Source organism: Bidens hawaiensis, unplaced genomic scaffold, assembly GCF_021521415.1.
Source record: "Bidens hawaiensis isolate Kalapana, Puna unplaced genomic scaffold, B.hawaiensis_p1.1 tig00017140_1, whole genome shotgun sequence".
NCBI lineage: Eukaryota > Viridiplantae > Streptophyta > Magnoliopsida > Asterales > Asteraceae > Bidens > Bidens hawaiensis.
Window position 1 is genome coordinate 153,277 of NW_027492587.1, and position 24,054 is coordinate 177,330.

At 33.3% G+C, this 24,054-nt stretch overlaps 1 pseudogene across 1 annotated transcript; it reads right to left on the reverse strand.

Annotated features, from left to right (window-relative positions):
- Positions 1 to 16,104: 16,104 nt before the first annotated feature.
- On the reverse strand, positions 16,105 to 20,993 carry LOC143553042 (indole-3-acetic acid-amido synthetase GH3.6-like; annotated as a pseudogene). Its single transcript, XR_013138761.1, has 3 exons — positions 20,680 to 20,993; positions 16,756 to 17,666; positions 16,105 to 16,674 (listed from the first exon to the last, which is right to left on the reverse strand). The product of XR_013138761.1 is annotated as an indole-3-acetic acid-amido synthetase GH3.6-like (transcript).
- Between the last annotated feature and the right edge of the window lie 3,061 nt (positions 20,994 to 24,054).

Genomic DNA, 24,054 nt, shown 5'->3' on the forward strand with positions numbered 1-24,054 from the left:
TCGCATTCCTTTCTTTATCTTCAAACTTATAATCACACTACAAATCACTATATTTTATACTTTTTTAATTAAATAATAGTTTTTATACATTTATTATTATCTCTACTTCACTTATAATCACTTTAAAAAATTATTAAAAAACTAATAGGATTGAACACAATCTTATTAAAAGTAACATTTTATCTCTTATCCACTCACAAATCACAATCACATCCTAAATTATGAAAACCCACCTATAGAAAATGCTAAAAGGGTTGTGAAGGCAGTACCCAATTATATCAATCTCTACAATTTTTAAGCTTGATATTCAACCCAATCCACATTTAATCTGATTCAAAATTAAGTAGGGTCCAAACTTAATTTGTTTGAAACAGGTAAACCTTTGACTGTAGACCTGACCTCTAACCTCACCATCAATTGCTCAGGCTACAACTTGCTGGTTGCCGACTGCGATCGCCCGCCCTCAGCCTGTCCCGACATCCCTTTTGTCCAAACTCTAGTCCACATTAGATATGTTATCTTTAATTGTGCATTTCTTATGACTTCTTATTTACCTTTTTAAGTTATATGATATTTTGTTTAAGAATATTTTTTTTATATGACTTGACCAGATTTGACTCGACCCGAATAACTGAATCGGATCGAAAAAAAATTATATAACTGAGTAACGACTCAAAAAATTTTCGACCCCTGTGAGAGAACATCCGAGTCCACCACTACTTGAGCCTATATGTATATGCCCGGATAATAAGCAACCCCAACTATAGTGTCATATAGCCACCTTGATTAAGCTTTTAAGACTAAACAAGCTTATTATTTATATAGCAACCTTGTTATATATAAACAAGCTTATATATAACACTCTTGTAGACAAAATAAACAAACGCAAGGTCATTTTCGTTTTCCTATAAAATATTAATATACGAAAGTGATAAAAGGTAAACTTAAATATAAGTTAAATGATTTCAAATAATTTGATAGAATAAACAGAAGTAGGGCTCCTTTTTAGTAGTAGTCAAAATTGTGGGAAAGGGCCTTTATTATTAAAACTGTACAAGTATGGTACGAGAGTCACTGAGAGTGTGCCAATTTAATGAGTGAATTAAGAAACAAAGGGGGGTTATAATGAAGATGAATATAAGTGAGAGGTTCTTTTATGTAAATATATCGAATGGGGCTGAGTCAACTCAGTTGCTATGTAGAGACCATGATCATTGATTATCTTCGACAAAGACGGAGAACCAAATGATTACTTGTTAATTATTGATCATAATATACGGTGTTTTACATAATTAAGTATGGTTAGCGTGACACAGAGTAGGGTACCGTGTTTATGTCCCCATGCATTTATTTTTTACATGCTTAACCATTTTTTAAAAAGGTGTACTATTGGTAGATTTTTATTTGTTTATTTATTTATTATTATTTTTAAAACTAGATGTGATACACTAACCCTTTTTTCTATTTCACACCCTAAGGTTGTTCGCTTGGAAGGGGGCAACGTTCCCTTCAGAGTGTCATATCACTATCACGCAATGACAAATGTTGCTTAGGATCTGGGGTGGCCCCGGCTCCCCCTGTTTTTTACATAGTAGTGTAAATTTACCCGTTTTCATCCGAAATATTTTATACTTAGTGTAAATTTACCATTTTTCGTCCGAAATCTTTTATACGTAGTGTAAATTTAGCCGTTTTCGGCCAAATTCTTTTATACGTGGTGTAAATTTAACCATTTTCGGCCGAAATCTTTTATACGTAGTGTAAAATTTAGTCGTTTTCGGCTGAAAATTTTTATACATAGTGTAAAATTTAGCAATTTTCGGCCGAAATTTTTTATACGTATTGTAAATTTAATTGTTTTTACCCGAAAATTTGAGTCCGCACCTCTTTGTTTGTGAAATTTTGTATACATTTTTAGTCTGAACCCCCCGGTGTCTTAATCCAAGCTTCGCCACTACCATCACGTATGTTTGTTGCCCATCTTCATAATATCCCACTGTGGTTTGATGCCTCGTTATATGTGTGTGTGTGTGTGGGTGGGGGGGGGGGGGGGAGAGAGAAGTTGGATGATCCCACCTCAGCCCTCAACGTCGCATTTCTTCACAATGTTCTGAAGAGTTGTCTTCTAGTGGCGGTATATTTTTGTTAATAAACGCTTACTATCCCATTGTTTTAAGAATGGTAATCACTTGATGTTTCCAACCGAGGTAGTTGTCTCCGTCCAATAAAACTGAGATTAAACTTGCCAATGTTGCTTGGTTATAATTTTGATTTGGTGGTGAATTTATGTCAGCTAATTAAGTACTTGTTTTAGCCCTTGATACCAGCGATGATGCCAAAGAAGGCGGGTTGGGATTTGATGTATTAATCGACTAGGATAACCAGGGCCACAAATACTAAGTAATCTAAAACTCATTATTAAAACCAACTTATTTGATCTAAAAGCAAACATGCGCAAAACATTTAGGTGGTGTTTGTTTTTCTAAAAAAGGTCTTTGCATGCTCTTGTCTGCGCTGCTGCGTAGACCACACGTAGACATTGCCATATGCATATTATTTGTTTTTCGAACATGTTTCATTAAAAAACGTATGTGCGAACTCTTCTTAGTGCAATTTGGCTCATCCACTTATAAGATCTTATAAGGTATGTGGAGGGTTAAACACCACCACCTACCAACACCCACTGTCCACCACTACCACCATCACCCACCATTCGCCACCGACACCGTCCACCACCACCACCCACCGTCTACCCCCACCACAACTCGCCACCGTCACCGTCCACCACCACCATGTCACACCCCGAAAATCTTAATTTAAACAGCGGAACTGATGAAGGCCCAAGCATTGACGAACATGTCATGTTATATTTGGAGGCCCATGATCGTGTCTCCAAATGTGGCCCACGAAAACGGGCATAACTTGGCCCACGAAGCTCCGTTTCAGGCCTATTACCAGTCAAATCGAAGCTTGAGACGAGGAGCCCATTATGACAAACAGCCAACGGCGGTTTGGCCCCTGTCCGAAGCCCAAAAACGCCTCCTAAATAAAGGAGGCAAACTAACGAAAGTTGAACTTTGACCAAGTCATTTAGGTGGTGGCAGACTAACGAAAGTTGAACTTTATTTAACCATCAGAGTCAATACACGATTTTTATTTAAATTACAAGTCTAACATAAAGTCAACATTTTTCGTTCAAACACACGTCACTATTTTCCGCGATCTTCACGAAGCTTCAATACTTCATTTATCTACCTGAAAAGCATATTAAAATTAAAAACGTTTGCCAACACGAATGTTGGTGAGTTCTCTTATTTTACAAAAATGTCTGATATATATGTGTGTGTGTGTGTGTGTATATATTGATACTGTTGAAACGAGCAAAGAATACAATAAGTGTATGACTATCAAAATTGATAACTCGAAACTTACCAAAATCAAAATATTCCCACTTTTTAATCCAACACGATTGGAAGTGGGGGGCGTCACTCCGATAGATCTACCAACATTTCTATGTCATTACTAATTCGGTTAATAGTTATTTAGTCAAATTGATTCATCCCACTTGAACACGGTTTATAAAATAAAATGCTTTTAGAACTTTAATAAAATAAATAAAAAGAATGTTCCCCCAAAAACATTTATAAAACATTTCTTTAATTAAAAGCGGGGGGGTTTTAGAGAAACTCACAGTCGTAGTTGTTGTACAAAATCTCGTTTTTTATATTAGTACATGTTTGTTATTATATATAAAATAATCCGGTTTATAATTGACTTGTTGACAACCTTTATTTATTTAGTCTTAGTTCAGGTGACCATACAAGCACATAATTCCCTATATAACAATTAGCAATTAAGCATGACACTGTTTTCGTTAATAATTGTTTTATTAACTATTATATTATGTATTTAAAAAATAGATAAGTAAATAATAAAACAAAATAAAATATAGAGTTTCAGTTGCTGGAAAGTTTTTAAGAAAATATAATTAGAAACTTATAATTTGCTTTAGTCGGTTTATGTCGGTTTTATCGGTTTTACGTTTAAAAGCGAACCGATCAACTTTTCGTACAAAACTTTATTTTTAAATCTTTGAAAGCACTTGTTATATAAGTATTAGTTAAGTTTTATGAGTTCTTTTATAAAAATACTTTATTTTTCATTTTAGTTGTTATTTTCTTAAAATAACAACTTTTAACGTTTTCGTGTCGGTTTTTCACGACACGAACCGTCTAGGATCAAGTCTTACTATCTTGTACTCTTTTTATACATTAGCTTATGTTATGTATAAGTATTTTATGACTTTAGGGGCCTGTTCTAAAACAGTCCCTAAAAACTTATGTCGGTTCATGTTAAAAGTTGAACTTTCCGACTGTTAATGTTACCGATAAGCTATTTAAGTCATATTACCAAAACCAAATTATTTTATACATCAAATATGCACAAAATAACATGTAATTCACTATTATGTTCGAGTTTAAATCATATAGAAAAATATACACACCAAACGGAATTTTAACGAGGCATGCTCAAGCCTTAACTACTAGTTTTTAGCAACGAGTGAATGTGTTATTTCTAACATGTTAATATAATGTTCAGACAACAATATTTCTAGATTGTAAAAATTTATAATATTGTCCTATTTGCTTATATAACATCATCTAAAGTAATCGCATTCCCAGCATTAATAACAAAAGTTTCTAATAATAGTAACTTTTCTGAATAAAATAATGTTATTTAATTCAAAATTTCAAGTAATCTCATTTAACTAGTTTGAGAGGGTTTCATGCAACCTATTATGCTATTTGATTTTAGAATTTTCTATTAACCAAGTTACCAAGGGTGTTTACTATTGAAATCCAACCATATATCATTCATATATTCATGTATGCAATAATCAATTAAGCCATTAGACAAGTTTTAATCTAAATCCACAAGAAAGTTTCCTTTATTAGTAATCAACAACCTATGACAATCTAACTTTGAATCTTGTCTTAGACTAGCAAGCTATGAAATTTTAACATGAACCTATCATTAGTATTAATTTCAAGTTACATTAATCTTTTTAACAATCATCAATTTATACAAGTACTCAAATAAATTCTCAAATTGCAAGTTCAATATATGAATAATCATTTATCAATTTTCATCTAATTCCATTTTAACTCTAGAAAATCAACCATTATCAATTATTCATTTTTCATATTATAACTATATCAAGCAATCATTTGAACACTAGTTAAATAAAAATCTATTTTTACGTCAAAATCCATTTATCAATTTTCAAGATCATCAATAATTTCAAGTCCGGATGTTTAACATTATCACCCCCCACACACACTCACGTCATATTCACACACACACACACACACACATTTTCACCATTATTATTATTATTATTATTATTATTATTATTATTATTATTTCATCCTAACACTTTGTTTAGATTATTAATCATTAACTCAAAATTAAACTTCCAATCTTAGAATCTAGATTTTTACCTTGTATTTGGGTGGAGAATAAAAAGAAGAAAACGATGGCTTCCTAATCCTCTTTCCAAGTCCCCTAATCCATCCTTGATTCCTAGTTCTTGAGTATTCTTGTTAGGATGAGAGAGAATGAAAATGGTGATGTTAGAGGGGTGGCCAACGGTGGTTGAGAGAGAGCAAGAGAAAATGGGTTTTTTGTTATGTGTTCTTGGGTTTACTAATATCTTATGGATTTTACATGATGTGGATCATTGATTGTGGTGTAGTGAAAGTAGCAAAGTGATGGTGGTGTGAAAAGGTGGTGGTGGTCGTGGGTTTAAAGAGGAAGTGAGAAAGAGTAGGCTTGTGAGGTGTAAGGTAGATTTGAAAGGTGGAATGGGTTTAGTATATACAACACACACTCTAGGTTTATAGGTAATGATGAGAAGATGGTTTACAAGTAAATTATGGGTGTGTGAGGATGAGGTGATCGGTTTGATGGGGGAAAAGATGGAGATATTTTTGGATTAAGGTGGTAATTAAACAAAGTCTTGAGTTTTTGGTTTAATGTATCAGAATTCTAGATAAGCAGTCGGAGTTTCGAATAATTTTTATCAAACTTTAAACGAAATCAAACTCCTGACAACATAAGCTAAAGAATTTTTTTTTAAATAGTTGGTGTCGGGTTCTTATAGTGTTTGCTACTGGCTCTGGATTACTTATTTTCTAATTTTCGTGATCCGAGCCGTCTAAAATTAAAGTTATAACTAATTACTAATATTTTCATAAACGTTTTAATTTTTTGAGTTGTTCCTGACACGTATGGACTTCTTTCAGTTTTTAAATTGTTGCCAACGGTCATTTCGCGTAGTGTTCGTTACGCGACAAATTTAAACTTTTTTGGACATTTAGTAATATATTTCTCATAACTTTACAAATCTAGACTTTAAACAAAGATACTTTTATTCACATAATTATTTTATTTCACAATCATGGTTACATTAGTTGCTATTTTTTGTCGATTGTCACACACCACCACCCACTGTCCGTCACCACCACCCACTGTCACCCTCTACCACCATTGTCCAACACCACCATTGTCCACCACCACCACCACCACCGTCCACCACTAGGGCTAGCATATCGTGTATACCCGTACACGATAAGACACGAACACGAAAACTTATCGTGTACCTGTATCACAAACCCCGAACACGAACCTATTAATTCTAGGTATGCACGATAAGACACAAACCCGTCGGAGAATCAGAGAAGGGTGCGCGGTTCGGTGGCCAATGGCGTCGCTGCAACTACGAGGAGACACAAATGCTGAGAACCGAATGGCTGCGACTATTGGAGTTGTGGAGGGAAACTATCGGATTACTGGAGATCCAGAGATGAAGAATTGGAGAAGCGTTTGTGCGCCGTCTTCTTGATGTTGGATTGAAATGATGTGCACCGTGTTCAATTATTTGGTATAAAAATTTAGTGTTAACTATTTAGGGTATATAACATATTATATTATTATATATTTTTATTTATAAAAATCTAATTAGGTACTAACGGGCACTTAATAGGTAAACGAGTATTTTACTGTTTAGACACGAAAATTAAAAGGCCGATTCGTGTCTTCCTGTTTAGTACACGAAACTTGTTAAGACCATACCCGATAATTGTTAAAGTCGTGTATGTCCGTGTCGTGTATTCGTGTCTAGATTTCCAACTCTATCCACCACCACCGCCGCCACCACCCACTGTTCATACACAACCACCAATTTATTTTAGCAGTCTACAGACGGTAAAAACCGTCTTTTTCTTGCAGAAGGTTTGGTCCACCTCTTCTTCTACATATGTCTTCAGTAGTTGTCCGTAGATTGCATATATTTTAACTCTGAAAAAACAAACAATACCTTTAAAGTGTTTACATAATTTAAAGAAGATGGTAAAAGCTAAGGTGTTAAAATAACTCAAGCAACCATTGTCATAAACAAACAACCTTTTGTCGCTTAAATAACACACCTCATAACTTCAAATCTGATGTGGACATGAGAGAGGTTGGTTCAAAAGACATATCCCGCCTCCTATAGCATCAATGTCTTTTGGACGGATTGGATAGGGATGATGGGACAAAGCTACCATGGGTTAGATTTATGACTTATTGGGAAGTCTTTGTCAAGTTAAAAATAGTCGAGTGAGAGTGATTATTGGATGTAGAGTTGTAAACGAACCAAACCAAATTGAACAAGGACTTGTTTATATTTGCCTGTTAAGCTTTTAGTGAACAGTTCACGAATAGCTTGTCGAATGAAATTTCTTGTTCGTGTTCGTTTGTTAAGTATATGAACTTTTTCGTGAACCATTCATAACACAATCACGGAAATATATCTTAAAAAATAAATAAATGTTATTTCTCCTTTAATCAAACGTAGTAGGCCTCCTTTTGTAAACCGACTCCCTTTCCTAACAACAACCCACTTTAACCACTAGTCCAGTAAGCCTAAATTCATTAATGAAATATCACTTAAGCCCAACTAAACATTTAACTTTTGTCCATCGTTGATTTTCCTTGATCTTCTATATTTGTTTTTTCACTGTTCGTTTGCCCCATCAAGATTTAATTCAAGGCCCAACATTATTGGCAAATAATCCATTTCCAACTATATTGACAAATAACAATTCTAACTTAATACTTGGCTGATGGTGGTCCAAATTAAATGTGTATTTGTTTACAACGGTAGCGACTAACAAAACTCTAATGCCATTAGTTGTAGGTCCCCGGAAAAACGTTTTAGGCAGAAAAATTCACATTTTTCGCTGAACAACTCAATTTTTTAGACACAAACCTCTTTGTAACTTTAGATCAGACCTTCATGAACATTTTCCTAGTAAAACCCCAATTGTTGTGGTCGCTAGATCCCCAAAACCACCGTTGGAGGCAATTGATGATGCTCAAGTGGTGGTGGCAATTGGTTGGTGGAGGTGGTGTCCCCGTTGAGTTTTCCACTACAAAATGCTAGGTTTCCGGTCAAAAAAGTTTTTCCGGTTACCTGCAACTAACGGTGTTGGAGATCTGTTAGTTGCGAGTCGTTGTAAACAAATACACATTTAGTTGGAAGCGTCACCAACCAAGTGTTAAGTTGAGATTATTATTTGCCAGTAGGGCATAATTGGGATAATAAAACCCAGTTTTCCTTTATAATAAGGCAGTCGTTGGCCTAGCACTTTGCTTTGAGACACCGCTGTCATCAAATATATAACTCGATCGTTTAACTCGTTGTCTCTATAATCAACTGCATCATAATTGCATAGATCACCGACATCTATGATATAAACTAATAAAGTACTGATTCACGTGAATTTGCAATAAAATGCGGTTAAAATGTGGACTTTTTATATGTAAATATATGTAGAAAATTAAGCATATCATTCTTGGTGAAGACTAATAGCTGACACAAACACAAGTGCAAACATAATGTCTCGCTTTAATGTAGTCGAATACATGAGTGAACCGTCATACATACATCTATACAAAGTTTCTAGTGGCAAACATAATGTTTGCTATTACGTTTAAGATCACAGATAAGTTTTCGGGTATAGTGAAACTGATTATGATTATCAACAGTAAAACAAATCACTTTGTAGGGTAGCTTTTGATCAAGAAGACCGATTCTAACTAACTTTGTATTTAGGGGTTATTTTAAGGTTTATTAGATTTTAATAATCCTATGCTTGACCTATTAACCGGAATTCGTCATAACTTAGGAAATGTTCATAGACAGTCATTACTTTAAACGTATTTTTCTCTAGCGATCCTATACTAAATGAACGCAAACCTCGCTACTTTTTTTTAATGACGTGGACCGCTTATGTGACAAAAACATTTCATATTAACACTCGATTGAAGCCCTAAAAAAAACTAATCGGGTTAACTTTCAGTTAACTTGACCTACATTTCCAATGGTTTCGGTTATGTTCGTACGACACCAAAACTAAAACAAAAAACTTGCATATTTAAAGCAAATTGTCACACCCCAACCTACGATAGAAATTCCAGGGCGCGAACTGATTGCTCACAGCTCACAATGTACTATCATACTATTTAAATAGGGATTACTCCATAAAATAAAATAGTAACCAAGTTTCAATTTTGTTCCAATCAAGTGACCGATGTAAAGTTTTGTTCTATTTAGGTCACTTAACCTTTATTTAGTGTTTCAATCCTATATATTTGACCAGGATATGGGGTTATCTAGGTAAAGTAACACATGTTAACTTAAGAGAAGTGCAAAGTAAACATCTTTGAAGTTAAGAGGAGTCCATAGTAAACACCTGCTAACTTAAGAGGAGTGCATAATAAACACTTGTTAACTTAAGAGGAGTTCATAATTAACGCCTATTAACTTAAATGAAAGTGTAAAGCAAACACCTGGTAACTTAAGAGGAGTGCACCGTAAACACTTGTTAACTTAAGAGGAGTGTAAAGTAAACACCTGGTAACTTAAGAGGAGTGCATGTAAACACTTGTTACTTAAGAGGAGTGCATAATAAACCTAGATAACCTGTTATCCAGGTCAAATATCTAGGATTAAAACACTAACTTATGGTTAAGACCTAAATAGAAAAAAAACTTTACACTAGTGACCTGATTGAAACAAAAGCTAAAACTTGGTTAATATTCTATGGAGTTGATCCAATTTAAATATGATAATATCTAATTTATTTATCTAATTCAAAATTTCAATCAAGCACACCATGTTTAAACAAATTACAAAACAATTTCAAATAAACCAAACATCTAAAATGCTAAAATCAAACACAATAGTCTTTTTATTAAAGTAACGTATGGTATCTCTAAATGATTTTTCACCTTAGCTTCAAACCAGATGATAACTTGCATATGCGTACAAAATGATATAAATTTTTCAACACGAAGTTGAGTGAGAAAGTCACCAGTTTTGATATAGTCATAATATATATATATATTATATATATATATATATATATATATATATATCAAAGAGCAAAACTGATATTGTGGGTATAAAATAATCAAACCATGAGCAAATAAAGGGTGTCAGTTTACTATGCCTCACGAACACGGGCTATGGCTACTATGACAAAATAAATGTGAATAAGGGTGTCGGTTGACCATGCCTCACCAACACAGGCTATGGATACTATAATGTGATTATGATGGACCTCTCTGATTGCGATAAAATAAAACAAATAAACAAGTAGCAATTAATCATTCAATTGATGAACACACAATGTACACAGTTTGCTAGAGCGTATATAATGTAATATATAAATACTAGTAGGTACGCAAATGTCCCAAAAACGTTTGAAATCAATAAAATGAGGGGAATGACTTCTCACCTTGACGATTAAGCGAATAAACCGAGAGAAAAATAAACGAGCAAAGTTAAAACGATGAGTGTTCTAACCCAAACAGACCTGAGACTTATAAAAAATATAATAGAGTCAAAACCAATAACATAGCCGCTGGAATCAATCCAAACGGATGTAGAGAACTCTGGTTATGAGATTTTCAGTAAATAAGCGAGTTGGTACTGACCAGAATCCAAACAGCGATTCGGGTGTCGGGTTTTGGTCAGTACACTCAAAATCACAAAATAAACATAAAAGTCTTCTGGCCTGAAAGCTAATTTTGTCCAAAAGATAGTGAAATCAAATAGTCAAATATTTTGACTATTATGCCCTAAAACGAACCGGGATCAAATTGACCACCGAGACTCCTCAATCCCAGAAATTGATTGAGGGATTTTTTTATTTGAATGAAAACAAATGAAATCACAAAAGACAACTTACACAAAAGATGAAATGAACAATGAGAAAACACGAGCCAAAGAGTATTGAAGCACCAAAGTCAACCGAAGATTACACATCTTGAAAGAAATCATCAATGGAAACACCATGTCACGAAATTGGTGATGGAGGCATAGGTTTGCAGAGATATTTAGGGTTTTGGTGACTAGGGTTTTATGAAAAACAGTTGTTTACGAAGTAATCGAGCAATAAATGACTAAATCTAGCCTTTTAACAACCAAAATTCGTTTTTAATATTAGAGGATTGAATATGTACATGTTATAATATCATATGACTTATTTTGGGTTTTAAGTTTCGTTAATTAGGTCGGTTTAGGGAAGATTTCACATTAACAAAAGAATAAACGAGTAAAACGAAATGAATATGCTGCATGTACTTTACCGCGCTACGCGGCCACAAAAAAGAAGGTCTCCCCGTGTGACTCGGCGTGGGTAATTTTCAACATAGTTTCAAAATTGTAAAGTTTGGTCCATGAACTTTATAACATACCATTCTTAGCATTTTTAAGCGATTTTAAAAGTTTCTAAGGGGTGCTTAACAAGTGCAAAAATTATGAAAATGTAAAATAAGTTATACCAAGTTAAACACTAATAAATACAAATTTTTATTAATACAAAAAAACTCAAAATATATTCCCGAGTTGAATAAACAAATACGAATTCAAATAAGAAAAAATCTGAGATGTTTCATTCTCCCATACTTTTGAGAATTTCATCCCGAAATTAGAGAAAACTAAAACAAATAGAGTGTTAAAATAATTAAATTTTAAGGAAAAGTAAAGGTAGTGATTCATTTATCATATTTGAAAGTATTGAATAAAGAATGTTTACTTTTTAAATAATCCGGTGTTATTAGTTAGGGTGTGTTTGGGATTCCTTATTTTCCTCTCCTTATAACTTATGATGGTTGAATAAGTTCTTTTTGTGTTAACAAAGTGTTTGGGAACCCATAAGGCCTTTTCCATTTCTCCTTATCAACAAAGCTAAAACAAGGGTTTTCAATAAGTTGGAGTTTGCTAACTTATCATCTTATAGGATTAGAATACTCATTACACCCTTCCAAGTTCCATTCCCCCATTGCTAAATTATATCCCTTTTGGTCATTTAAATCAATAAGTTAAACCAAACACTTTAAAAAAACAACTTATTATCTTATGTTAATCCAAAGACTTTTTTGAAAACTCCTTATTAAAAAACCATAAGACCTTTTAAACTTATCACAAAAAGGCCTTTTTACCTTAAATAAGGAATCCCAAACACCCCTAAATATTATGAGAAGTTGTTGGAATATTTAATTAATCGATATATATATATATATATATATATATAAGCATGGTAAATGACTTTTTGGAATATATATATATAAGCATGGTAAATGACTTTTAACCATATTAACTATTTTTTTTAAAAAAATTAACATGAAAGTGGAACATCCTTAAAATGTAGTGAGGAGCATGATTAAGTTACAAATAATAAAAAATAAAAAATATTTCAATTAAGTTAAATTATAATTAAGGTGTGAATTTTAATGAATTTTTATAACATATTTTTTAATAAATGTTATAACTTTGATTTTTAAAAAAAATAAATTGCGTATACCTTTATTATATTGAATATAAACCATAATAAACATTTTAAATTATGTACAAACCAACATGTGACGTTAACATAAACCCAATTCATTGTATTTGTATAAAAGTAAAATTAATAAATTAATATAGTATTGAAATTATGTAAATAATTGATAAAAACGACATTATAGGTTTCAATATCCTAAATGATTTTCGGAAAGCGAAAATAGTGGGATGAGATTTAAACAGATTTTTTGGTTTAATATTTTGAATTCCCTTTAATTAAGTAATTTGTCTTATAAGACGTATTAACTTAAATATATTTAAATATATAAATAAGTATAAATGAAGTCATAAAACATACATTTCTGAAACATTTTGGTCTGAGTTATGAAATAAAATACTGAAAACTAAATATTGATTTTCTTATTGCTAAAATTCTTTATACTACACAAATAAATAATATAAATAAATGACATATAGTTCATATAGTAAATCCTTATACATATGAATTATAATTTCATTTGCAATTTTTTGTGTGTGTTTTCCAAGGTGTTTTCTCTCTACCCCTCATTCCCCTCGGCTCTCCCCAAACCGTCCATCAGTTCTATTTGTGTGAATCGATGCATGATCAATCTGGATTGGTTCTACTAATCCTATTTTGATCTATCATTCTTTCCGCTGTCAATCGATTATGATGTGTTCATAATTGTTACCCAGATCGTTTTCTTTTCTGGAGATAGACAACCGGTGTTGGGGGATTCGTGTATCTCCGGCTTGCAACCCTGCGGAGGGTGGGTGGCGAGTGGATTGTTTCATTGAAGCAATCAATCATAGTTACTATGATGTCAATCGGCCGGCTTTGGTTGTTACCCAGATGTCAACTTGTTGATATGTTGGTGCTAGACAACCGGAGATAGGGAATGTAGGTATGATGATTAGAAGGAGACTGCTTGCTTCTGGGTTCTGATGATCTTGGCGGCTACTCTATATTTTTAGAGTGTCAATCGGCTTCGAAGATGTTCAAGGCTGTTACCCAACGGTGACGATTGTTGGTGCTAGACAGACTTGGATTATGCATTTGAAGATATTGTTAAGTGTTATTTCTCTTCCGGCTTCATGAGGTTATGGGTGTTTATTGTTTGGGAGTCGTGACCCTATCGTACATGGTATGTTCATCTTTCCGATTCAGCTTATTTCCTGGATTTTGTTCCTGGTCGTCCTTATTTCTGTATGGGTAGAACTGGAGGCATCACGCATGTGTGGGCTTAATCCGGGTGTCGGTGTATCGGCATCAGGTTGTTTTATCTATTGGTTTGTGTGCCTGATGTGCTAGGAATTTGTTCGTTGTGAATCAAGCTTGGTTGGATTATGGTGAAATATTAATCAAGATGTTTTGTTTAATGTTTATTGTTCATCTTTAGATCCTGATTCACTAGGCTGGAGATCATGTTTAATGATCAAACCCATAAGCTTCGGCTACCTTTGGTTGCTTTGGGTTTTCTTGATCTTTTACTTGATGTTCATATATTATTGCTATCTTGATTTTATGTTCTTGGGGTTTTCCAAAGTATTATGTTTGCTATGTTCTTGACCTTTAATGGGTTTGATATGGCTTATGAAGTTTGATCGTGAATGATGACTTTGGCTTGAACGGGTTATGTTTGTGGATCTGGTTTGTTTCGGGTTTGATTAGTTTTGAAGTTTGATCTATTGTTCCTATGAATGTGTTTCGGATCCTGTTGGTGGATCCGGGTTGTTTGGTTGACCGGCTTTGGCTTTGGTATGTTATCCCATATTTAGTGCAATGATTAGTTCCATATTTGGTGGCATTAGTTTGGGATAAAGATCAAGGTTTGTTAGTTGGGACATTGTTAATATGGAATAGATTGGGTTTACAAGTTGGAATTCAGTATTGGTTTGCAAGTTTGGGTTTGTTTCAGGATTTTGCCTGGGGCCGGCCTTATGCTATCTGGTCAGTTAATCTGGGCCTGTGAGGTATGGGCCTGGACAAGTTTTTCTGGTCAGTTAATCTGGGCTTGTGTGTACAAGGATATGGGCTTGGATGAGAATGGAATTGATATGGTTTGTATTTGATCTGGGCTAGAGGATATGCATGGGTTTCTTTCTTGGGCTTATGGCCTCTAGGGAACGCTCCACTGGTCGTTTGGGCTTGTGGGGCGTGGGCTCGTGAAATTTTCTCTCTTGCCGATATGCAACACTCCTGGGGGATTTCGGATTTGTCTCAAGATGGGCTCGGCCAATTCGCTTGGAGGGGATCGTCTTGCTTCTTCAACTAGAGTAGGCCTAGTCTAATGTTTGGTCTAGTAGTATGTTCCAAATTGTATGCCTTCAGGCGGAGTATTATGTTTTCTTTTGTGGTCTACCCCCTCCATGGTAAATGTCCAGGAGGGGGGGGGGGGGGGGGAGATGCACTAGCTTGCACTATTTTTATTTCAGTAAATTTTACCAAGGGCAATGCCCTTTTACCAAAAAAAAATATTATAATATTCAACTCCAATGATTTAATTCTAAACGTCAAGATATATATATATAATAAGTTTTCTCCATTTTTGCAAAATTTATACAAATTGTTTGGAGAAAATTAAGAAAACAAACATTTTACTGAGTTTAAATGCATATGAGAAAACTTTAAATCCAAATTTAAAACAAATTTTATATAAAAAATATCCACTACTGCTTGAATCATAGTTTAAAAATAATATGTAGTTTACCATACAAATTCAAAAGATAAGTGGATAGAATCCAAAAATTAAGCACTTGTCAATTTGTATTGACAAGTGGCTAAAAAGATAAGGACCATATATTTTTGTAGTGTTGTTAACTATTATTCTTCGACAATGATGCGCTTTTATTTTCTTTAATTTGCAATTAACTTATAATTTTAATCTAACAGGTCTACAATTTCAATTTTGATATTTCCTTATTTTCTTATTTCACCATTAATGCTAATGAATGAATCGGTTAGGATTTATATTTAACAAAAAATAAACTTGAGTTCATACATTGAAATGACTTAAAAGATACGAAACATATATTGAAATGGATTGGAAAAAAAGAAGAGGATGACTATGACATTGACAAGTGATAAGAACATGTAGTCTTTTATTAGAATTGATAGTTATAATCATATAATCCCTTAATTCAACCATAAAAGGTCAAAGTAACATGGCACAAGATTAGCGTCACCCTATTTCTTATTTATGCCCAGGAACCCATTTTGGACATTTCTGGCTTAAGTAAGTCGACACCACCCTCGAGTTCAATAGCTGGACAATTGGTGCAAACTTCACGCACCGCGGTGTCTTGTACTGATTGATTGATGCACCTAAACTAACAGCATAGTCTAATAGTTTATCAAACGTCCCGTTTTCCACAATCTTGATCTCTAATGGTCCAATTGATTTGTCAAGAGCACGATGCTGCCTATAAACACCGTTGAGCGATTCTTCGATCTTAAAACAACAATCTTCAAAAACAGAGGGTGGGATAAGTATGACGTCGTTCACGCTCAACTCCCAGAAGATGACATAATGGCCAGGGATGGTTGTGGTGTCAGCATAGCTTGTGTACTCTGTCAACGTCACGCCAAATGGCATCACATGTTTTGACTGCGGTTTCAATTGCTTTGTGTAACTCAACTTCATCGGTCTTGTCTGCATCGACACTCAACTCGACATTCATTCTACAAATGAAATTAAATTGAGGGGATTTGTTCTTGAATCCAGCGACGCGCAACACGTCACCAACTCGGTACCTATAAAGACCTGCAGTTTCACATAATCATGATTTCATCAAATTAAAAATATGCAGTAGAAAATTAGTTAACGCAACACAAGCTAGCTAACCGGCGTAAGTAGTGACCACAAGCTCATATTCTTGACCAAGTTTAACATCGGAAAGATCGAACAATTCTTTTTGGTTGAGCGATGTGGGCATGGAGAATGAACTAGTGTTGCGAACAACTGGAAGGAATTCAAAATAAGCCATGGTCGGAATAAGGGTGTATGAGACTTCACCAGGTTTACAAAGTGGGTTGAGGTTGATACCGAAATTACATTCCGATGAAGAATATATATTGCACACAATAGGGAGGCCATTCCCATAATAATCAAGAGTGGGTATGTAGTGTGACATAGTTCCCGTAGCAATAACATCAATATACTTGGTGTTGGGCCATAGCCTTGTGATGATCCCCTGCCATGAATTCTTTGAGCATTCAAACTCGATAAAGTCCGCTAGTTCCAGATCGGTATTAAACACCTTCATCACTGCTTTTCTAACACCAGGATCAGTAATCTGGGGGTTCAAGACTCCGGTTCTAATATCATTGCACAAATCTGTCCAATTGTTTTCCAAGAACCGGATGGCCCAAATAAGCCCAGAAGCAAAAACCGCCCCGACCCAAAGAACTTGTTTATTTAAACAAATACCACAAAGCATTTGGGAATACATGCTTTGGTAAGAATCCGGACAGAGAATGGCTTCGATGGGGCTTGTGAAGTTTGCATACTGGTCATATATCCTTTGTTTAAAATGAGAGCTTTTGTAGAAACTGGTTAAAACTGGTTGGGCCACAAGCCCGCCAGGGGCTTTGTATTCAGATCTAACAAAGGAGAAATACATCCCTTTGCCTTTATCTAACCCAGGCACAAACTGGTTTATTACCGGCATTGTAAGACTTCTTAAAAGCGCCCGTCGTGCATGCTCATCTTCGATGGTTGGAATCAATTTCATCTCGCCTCTCGATGTCCCAGAACTGCAGCATAATAATTTAAAAGCATATATTATAACAACTCGGATTTTAAATTATTATTTCACCAACAAAATATCGCGTTTATCTAATAATTATTATTTTATTATTAATTGCTTATCATATTTATTTAAATTAATATATATATATAAATAACTTTCAAATATATGCATTTTATACCCTTAACTAAACTTTAATCTCTGTTTGAATCCATCTTCATAGTTTAAGGACTAATCTGCAAATTTTGATATATTATATTATATTATATTATTAACCCATCAATTATCCATTAACCCGTTTCACGAATTCGGAACCTGTTTTATTTCTTGAACCACAATTCTCGTAGTATGGTTGGTAAAGATCCTAGCAAATCATCCTATTACTAAAACGAGTTATTACCGGCGTTTTAATTAGGAATTTGTGATCAGTATTATATGTATTGATATTTTAACAAAACGGGACATCATCATCTTGGTATACCATCAACAATGGACAACAATTCAATTAAACGAATATACACCCTATTCTGGCCTTGGCGACCATTAGCCCTTTAACCAATTTCAATTCATAGCTCCATAATTGCTCGTAATAACCCGAACAGTGCCGGCATGTCTAACTCGTTGTTCATCATCATTACAGCGTCTATTGAGGTAATTAGGCGTACCTAGCTTGGAGCTAGGGGTAGCCTCCGCTACCCCTCAACTTTCGTCGATGGTTCAAATTTATTAATCTTTTGGTCGGTTTTTGTAGTTTGTTACCCCTGAAAAAATATAACGTTACCCCTATTTATATAAATCCAACCAAATTAAAAGCTAAACTTAATTAAAGCCCAATAAAATTAAAGTCCAAACCAAATAAAACCATTGTTCGTTGTTCCCTGATGTTGGAAGTTTGGTTTAGGCCGGACATCAACCAACATTCAACAAAAAAAAAAGTTTCATTCAGCAGTTGCTTCCACCCTACACTTCCCCGGCCCTAGCTGCCTTCCTGGTCACTAGACCTCCACCATACAGTCGAGTAGCCGACGTCCAATGCTCCCTCAATCCCCCTTCTATGGTTCGATTTCTACTTGTTCAATTTAGGTGTTATTTTGTTTTTATCTAAATTTGTAACTGTAATTTGTTTATATAAATTGTTAAATTGGAATTGTTCATGGGCGACTGAATATTTGAATGATTGGTTGTGGTTTATTAGATTTTTGGATAATGTAAATTGGAATTAATTTGAAATTTGGGCTTTATGTCTAAGCTAAATTAATTGGAGATTTAGGGTTTATGTGTATATTAAAGTTGATTTTGGATTTATGGTTTAAATTTTGTTTCTTCTAAAATGGGTCAAAGTTGATTTTGGGTTTAGGGAAAAATCTTAGTACTAATCTTTTAAAATGAAAAATCAAAGAATGATATCGGTCCAACATCAAGTTAAAAAAAATATTGTATGAAATACGGTAAAAAAAATTTAAACGTTACCCCTGAGATTTTGGTCTAGATCTGCCACTGGTATATACATAACAATTGTCTTAATCAGTAATATAAAAACCCTAATGTAAATTTAACCAACATATAGCGGATTTACGGATTTTGATCTCTAGGGTTCATCAGGTCAAGGTCCTGGTCTGCTGTTATATATCTTTATTTTGGTTCTTAACCAACTAGCACACCCAGCTCAGTTGGCTGGGTGTGTGTGTGTGTTTTGGTCCTATGAGCCGGCCACCACCCAGGTTCGAGTCTCATAGAGCCCGTTTTGGGTATTTTATTTTTGCAGGTTTTACTAATTAATATTTTAACTACTTAAATTTTAAAAATACATTATATATATGATAATTAATTATAAGTAATATGTATTTTCCTAAACTGACATATAAACCGATCATTTTTCCGAATCTTGGTTAAACACCATATATGTATGTATATGTTTATATATATATATGTAATAGATATTAAAATATGTTAAATGTTTTAGTATTAAAATACTTTAATTGGGTTTTAATTATATATATATATATATATATATATATATATAATATCACGTTAATTCACATATTAAAAATATAGCTCAAGTGTTTTATAAAAAGATCATATTTTTATATAAATATTATTATTTATTATGCATTATTTATTATTTACAATATTTATTTAAAAGAAATCTTTATTAATAATAAAAATCTATATTAAAGGTATTTTAGTTTAAAATAAATATTTTAAAACAATCTCTTATTATAATCTATCCAAAATTTTATAAGTATTTATTTAAGTGTTTTATTCATTAAAATATACTATTTAATTAAGTAATAATAAATCTTTGTAATATTCAACTTTCCACAAGAACATTCCTGATCATCAGTTTTCGATTCTCTATCTAGTTTTAGATTCGTCATTTAATTTATAGTTATTTATTCCGCACTTATTGTTACTTAGGATTTATCTTCGGTAATTCCTGAAAAGTGTGATTTATCGCTTCTTGTCAGATTCTTTCTCGCTTTGCTTATTTGAGCAGGTGAGTATCTCACTCCCCCTTTTAACTCATTTTTACCGTTTTGGGACATATGCGTTCATAGATGTTTTACAATTAGTTAATACTTAAATTTGCAACTGTTAGTCTTGTGTATTTAACAATTTACGCCTAACGTGTTGTATGCTTATATGCTTTACTTGAATACATGTTGGAGAGGTCCAACATATTCTCAGACTAGGATGTTAGCCATTGTTCAGTTCGACATCGAGCTTATCGACAGCATATTTACTTGCTTATTGGTTAAATTGCTTATCTCACTTGACACAGTTTGCTATTTTATTTATTATTATATATTTATTAAATCTGGTGTTTTACTCACTTAACCTAGTGTTAACAAAACCTATTTGTATTTTTAATGCATATGCAGGTCATCGTGTTTTACTCACTCAACCTAGTGTTGATAAAATCTTTTTAGGGATCCTCATCTCACACTCACACACACACACATAGAGAGAGAGGGAGAGAGAGAGATTGTATGAGTTATATAGTATAATAATGTACGTACCTTGTAAAGAATTCTGAAATAGGACGAGAGGATAAAATTGGGGATTTATCACCATTTGCGATACGTGTGATATCTAGTTGGAGGTCGTCATAAGAGATGACGGGTATAAGCTTCTTAAATGTCTCGCGGTCGGAATGACCAGAAAGACCGTGGCGGTTGAGGTATTCAACATTGGCGTTTTGAGCGAGGATTTTGGTAAGGACTTGTTGCTAGATTTGATCAGGGTTAGAGGTGACATCTTCGATGAACTCAAGAGCGTTTTTGTGTTTTTGTGTGATTTTGTCGTAGTCTTTCAAATTTGGAGCTTTATGCATGGTGGGGGTTGGAGAATAAGGTATATGCGTTGTTTCAGATTGGAAATGGAGGGTGATAGGGTCGGGTTATATAGGACGGAGAGAAAGATCAATCAAATTGGAATATACACCAGATGTTTAAAATGCATGTTGTATCTCTTTCCATCATTCATGTTCTCTCTTCTCAATGTTTTTACATTATTCCATCCACAACCACCATTCAACCATGAGAATGCTCTTCATTCTTACTAGTACATCATTCAACCATTTTATATTTTTTATATTTTAAAAACTAAATTAACTAAACTTTTTTCAACTAAAAATAAAATAATACGGAGTATTAAACTAAAATAACATTTTATTTATTAAAAAGGTAAAAAAAGGTAAAAATTTAAATTAAAAAAAATTAAAACTAAATGAAACATTAAAAATTAAAAATTATTTCACTTGCGGAGTTATGGTAAGTCGGTATTTCAGATATGCTTGATAAGATTAAATCGCAAATTAGTCAAAAGCGTTTCTCGATATGTAGTGCACTAAGGAAATCTTTATTAGCCACATTGTTATTTGGAGGATCGGATATGTATTCCGATGATATCGCATTGCCTTAGTCCTTTATAATCATGTTGTGGAGAATGATGCAAGTGTACAAATATTTTTTATTCTTTACAAATGGTTTCTACGGGCCGTTTTGAACCTAGAAGTTGAAATATTTTTTGTAATTCTAATTTAAACTCACAAAAAATTACAAAATAAAAGGCCAAACAAATTATTTGTGTGTATATGCATTTATATTTATGCATATAGCAATAACATTTTTTTTGAACGGCAGAGGATATTACATGTAAATTTATTATTTTAGGGGCTATGTTCAAGGTTGATTCCTCGACCACCATGAGACCATATCCTCTGATGCGCAGGAGCCAGATAAAGTCTGTAAACCCTTGCTTTCTGCCAGATCGTACCTTAGATTAAATGACATAACTAGCAATAATAAAATGGCATAACTATACCATTAAAAAGAAAATCGTGGCAAAATGATTTTATTTCAAACCTCCGTAATACCCCCGTATTACGGGGGTTGTGTTTTTTTTCGTGTCTAATATTTATATTTTTTTAGATTTTAATTTTATTTATTGTAGGAAAGTTATTAATTTACTTAGGGGTTGATGATGAAAAGGGTTCACAAATAAATGAAATGTTATAACTCATTTAAAAGTTATGGGTTTGGCGAGATCCATGACCCGTTTATTTTTTTTCTCTTTACTACAAAATTGTTTCTTAATATAAATAATATTTTTTTTCTTAAAAAAATTGGATATTAATTTTTAGTACATCTCTATTTTATAGGATTTTCATATCAAATATCTATGAGATTAAATTTTAATATAATGAGAAGTTATAACCCGTTTAAGGTTATCTGGGTTTGGTGAGACCTATACCCGTGAATTCGGGTCAAATACATGAGAAGTCTTTATTTACAAATAAAATAATCTGGTGGCTTGGGAGAATGTAATATTTAAGATTAAAATTATTAGTTCTGTAGTTTTCTTTTCTTTTCCTTTTCCTTTTTTTGAACGCAACATGTATTGTAATTTATTAAATCCTCATATGTTGTTTTACATTATTCTTTTATAATATTTATATATTTTTTGAATTTTAATTTTATTTATTGTAAGGAAGTTAATAAGTGAGATGTCATACTGGTTTAAAAGCTATCTGGGTTTAGTGAGACCCATGACCCGCTTATTTATTTATTTTACTATAAAATTGTTTTCTTAATTATAAATAATATCTTTTTTATAAAGATGAATATTAATTTTTAGTATAACCATATTTTATAGGATTTTCATATCAAATATTTGGTAAGATTAATTTTTTATTTAATAAGATGTTATAACCCGTTTAATGACTATCTGGGTTTGGTGAGACCCATACTTGTGAATTCAGGTCAAATACATAATAAACATTTATTTACAAATAAAGCATCTGATGGCCTAAGAGAATTTAGTGAGCTTTCGTTTGTATATATTTAAGATTTGCAATAATACACTTTGATCATGACTTACTATGACTTTTTACTCGTACTAATTTACCACCTTTAGTCATGGCAATAAGATTTTGATTTTTTTTTCTGCCGATAAGCAAAAATGGGTGTTTTAGAACGAGATAAAGTTTTCTTTAACAAGAAATGAAAAGAAGGAAAATCTTGTTTCAACTACCAAATGAAATACAGACAATTGTTAATGTTTGAAAACAAGTCATTATGATTTGACCATTGGGAAAAAAAGGTGTCCCAGAAGAAACATTCACGTACTGATATAGAAAGGTGATTGTTTACATATTTTTTAGTTTTTCCAATAATAGGCAGCATTATTTATAAATTAATCTTATCACTTACACCTGTAGAGAGGGTGATGGTGGCAGTTTGACGTCCGGGTTCATCGATCTGATAATCCATGGTTCAGTTCTTCGTCAGGGTTCACTGAAATGAAAATCCATGGTTTATCGGTCTTAGTCTTTTAGGATTTAAAGCATTCTGTCTCATCATAGCTTGAATCCGTCTCAATTTTACCATCAAGTATAAAAAGTATAAAAAAAAAACAAAAGTTGAATGCTGTGATATTAAAAAAATACATAAAGAAAGAATGTTATTTTGCTATTAGACCATACGCTATGGGCAGCCTCGGGGCATGTTTTGGGCGCCAAACACCCTTGAGGGGCGCCGTTGAACGATTGGCGCAATGCTGGAGCCGTTTGAACGATGGGCGCCGTTGGAGGGAGAAGGTGGGCCCCTTTCTCTTAATGGCTAGTTAAAAAAATTAATTTAATTATTTTCTATATAATCTACACTGTATTTTCAATTTTTACTCAAATAATTCTCAAATTTCACTCTATATTCTCTCAACTTTCTACAACCATGGATCTTTTCTAATACCCAAACCCAAACACAAGCTCGAGCTCAAACCCGAACCCAAACCCGAACACAATGTCACACCCCGACCAAAGGTGGCAGAACATGCCGGGATGTAACGATTGCCAACAAGCACATGATACTAATTAAAGCGACAATGTTTAACAA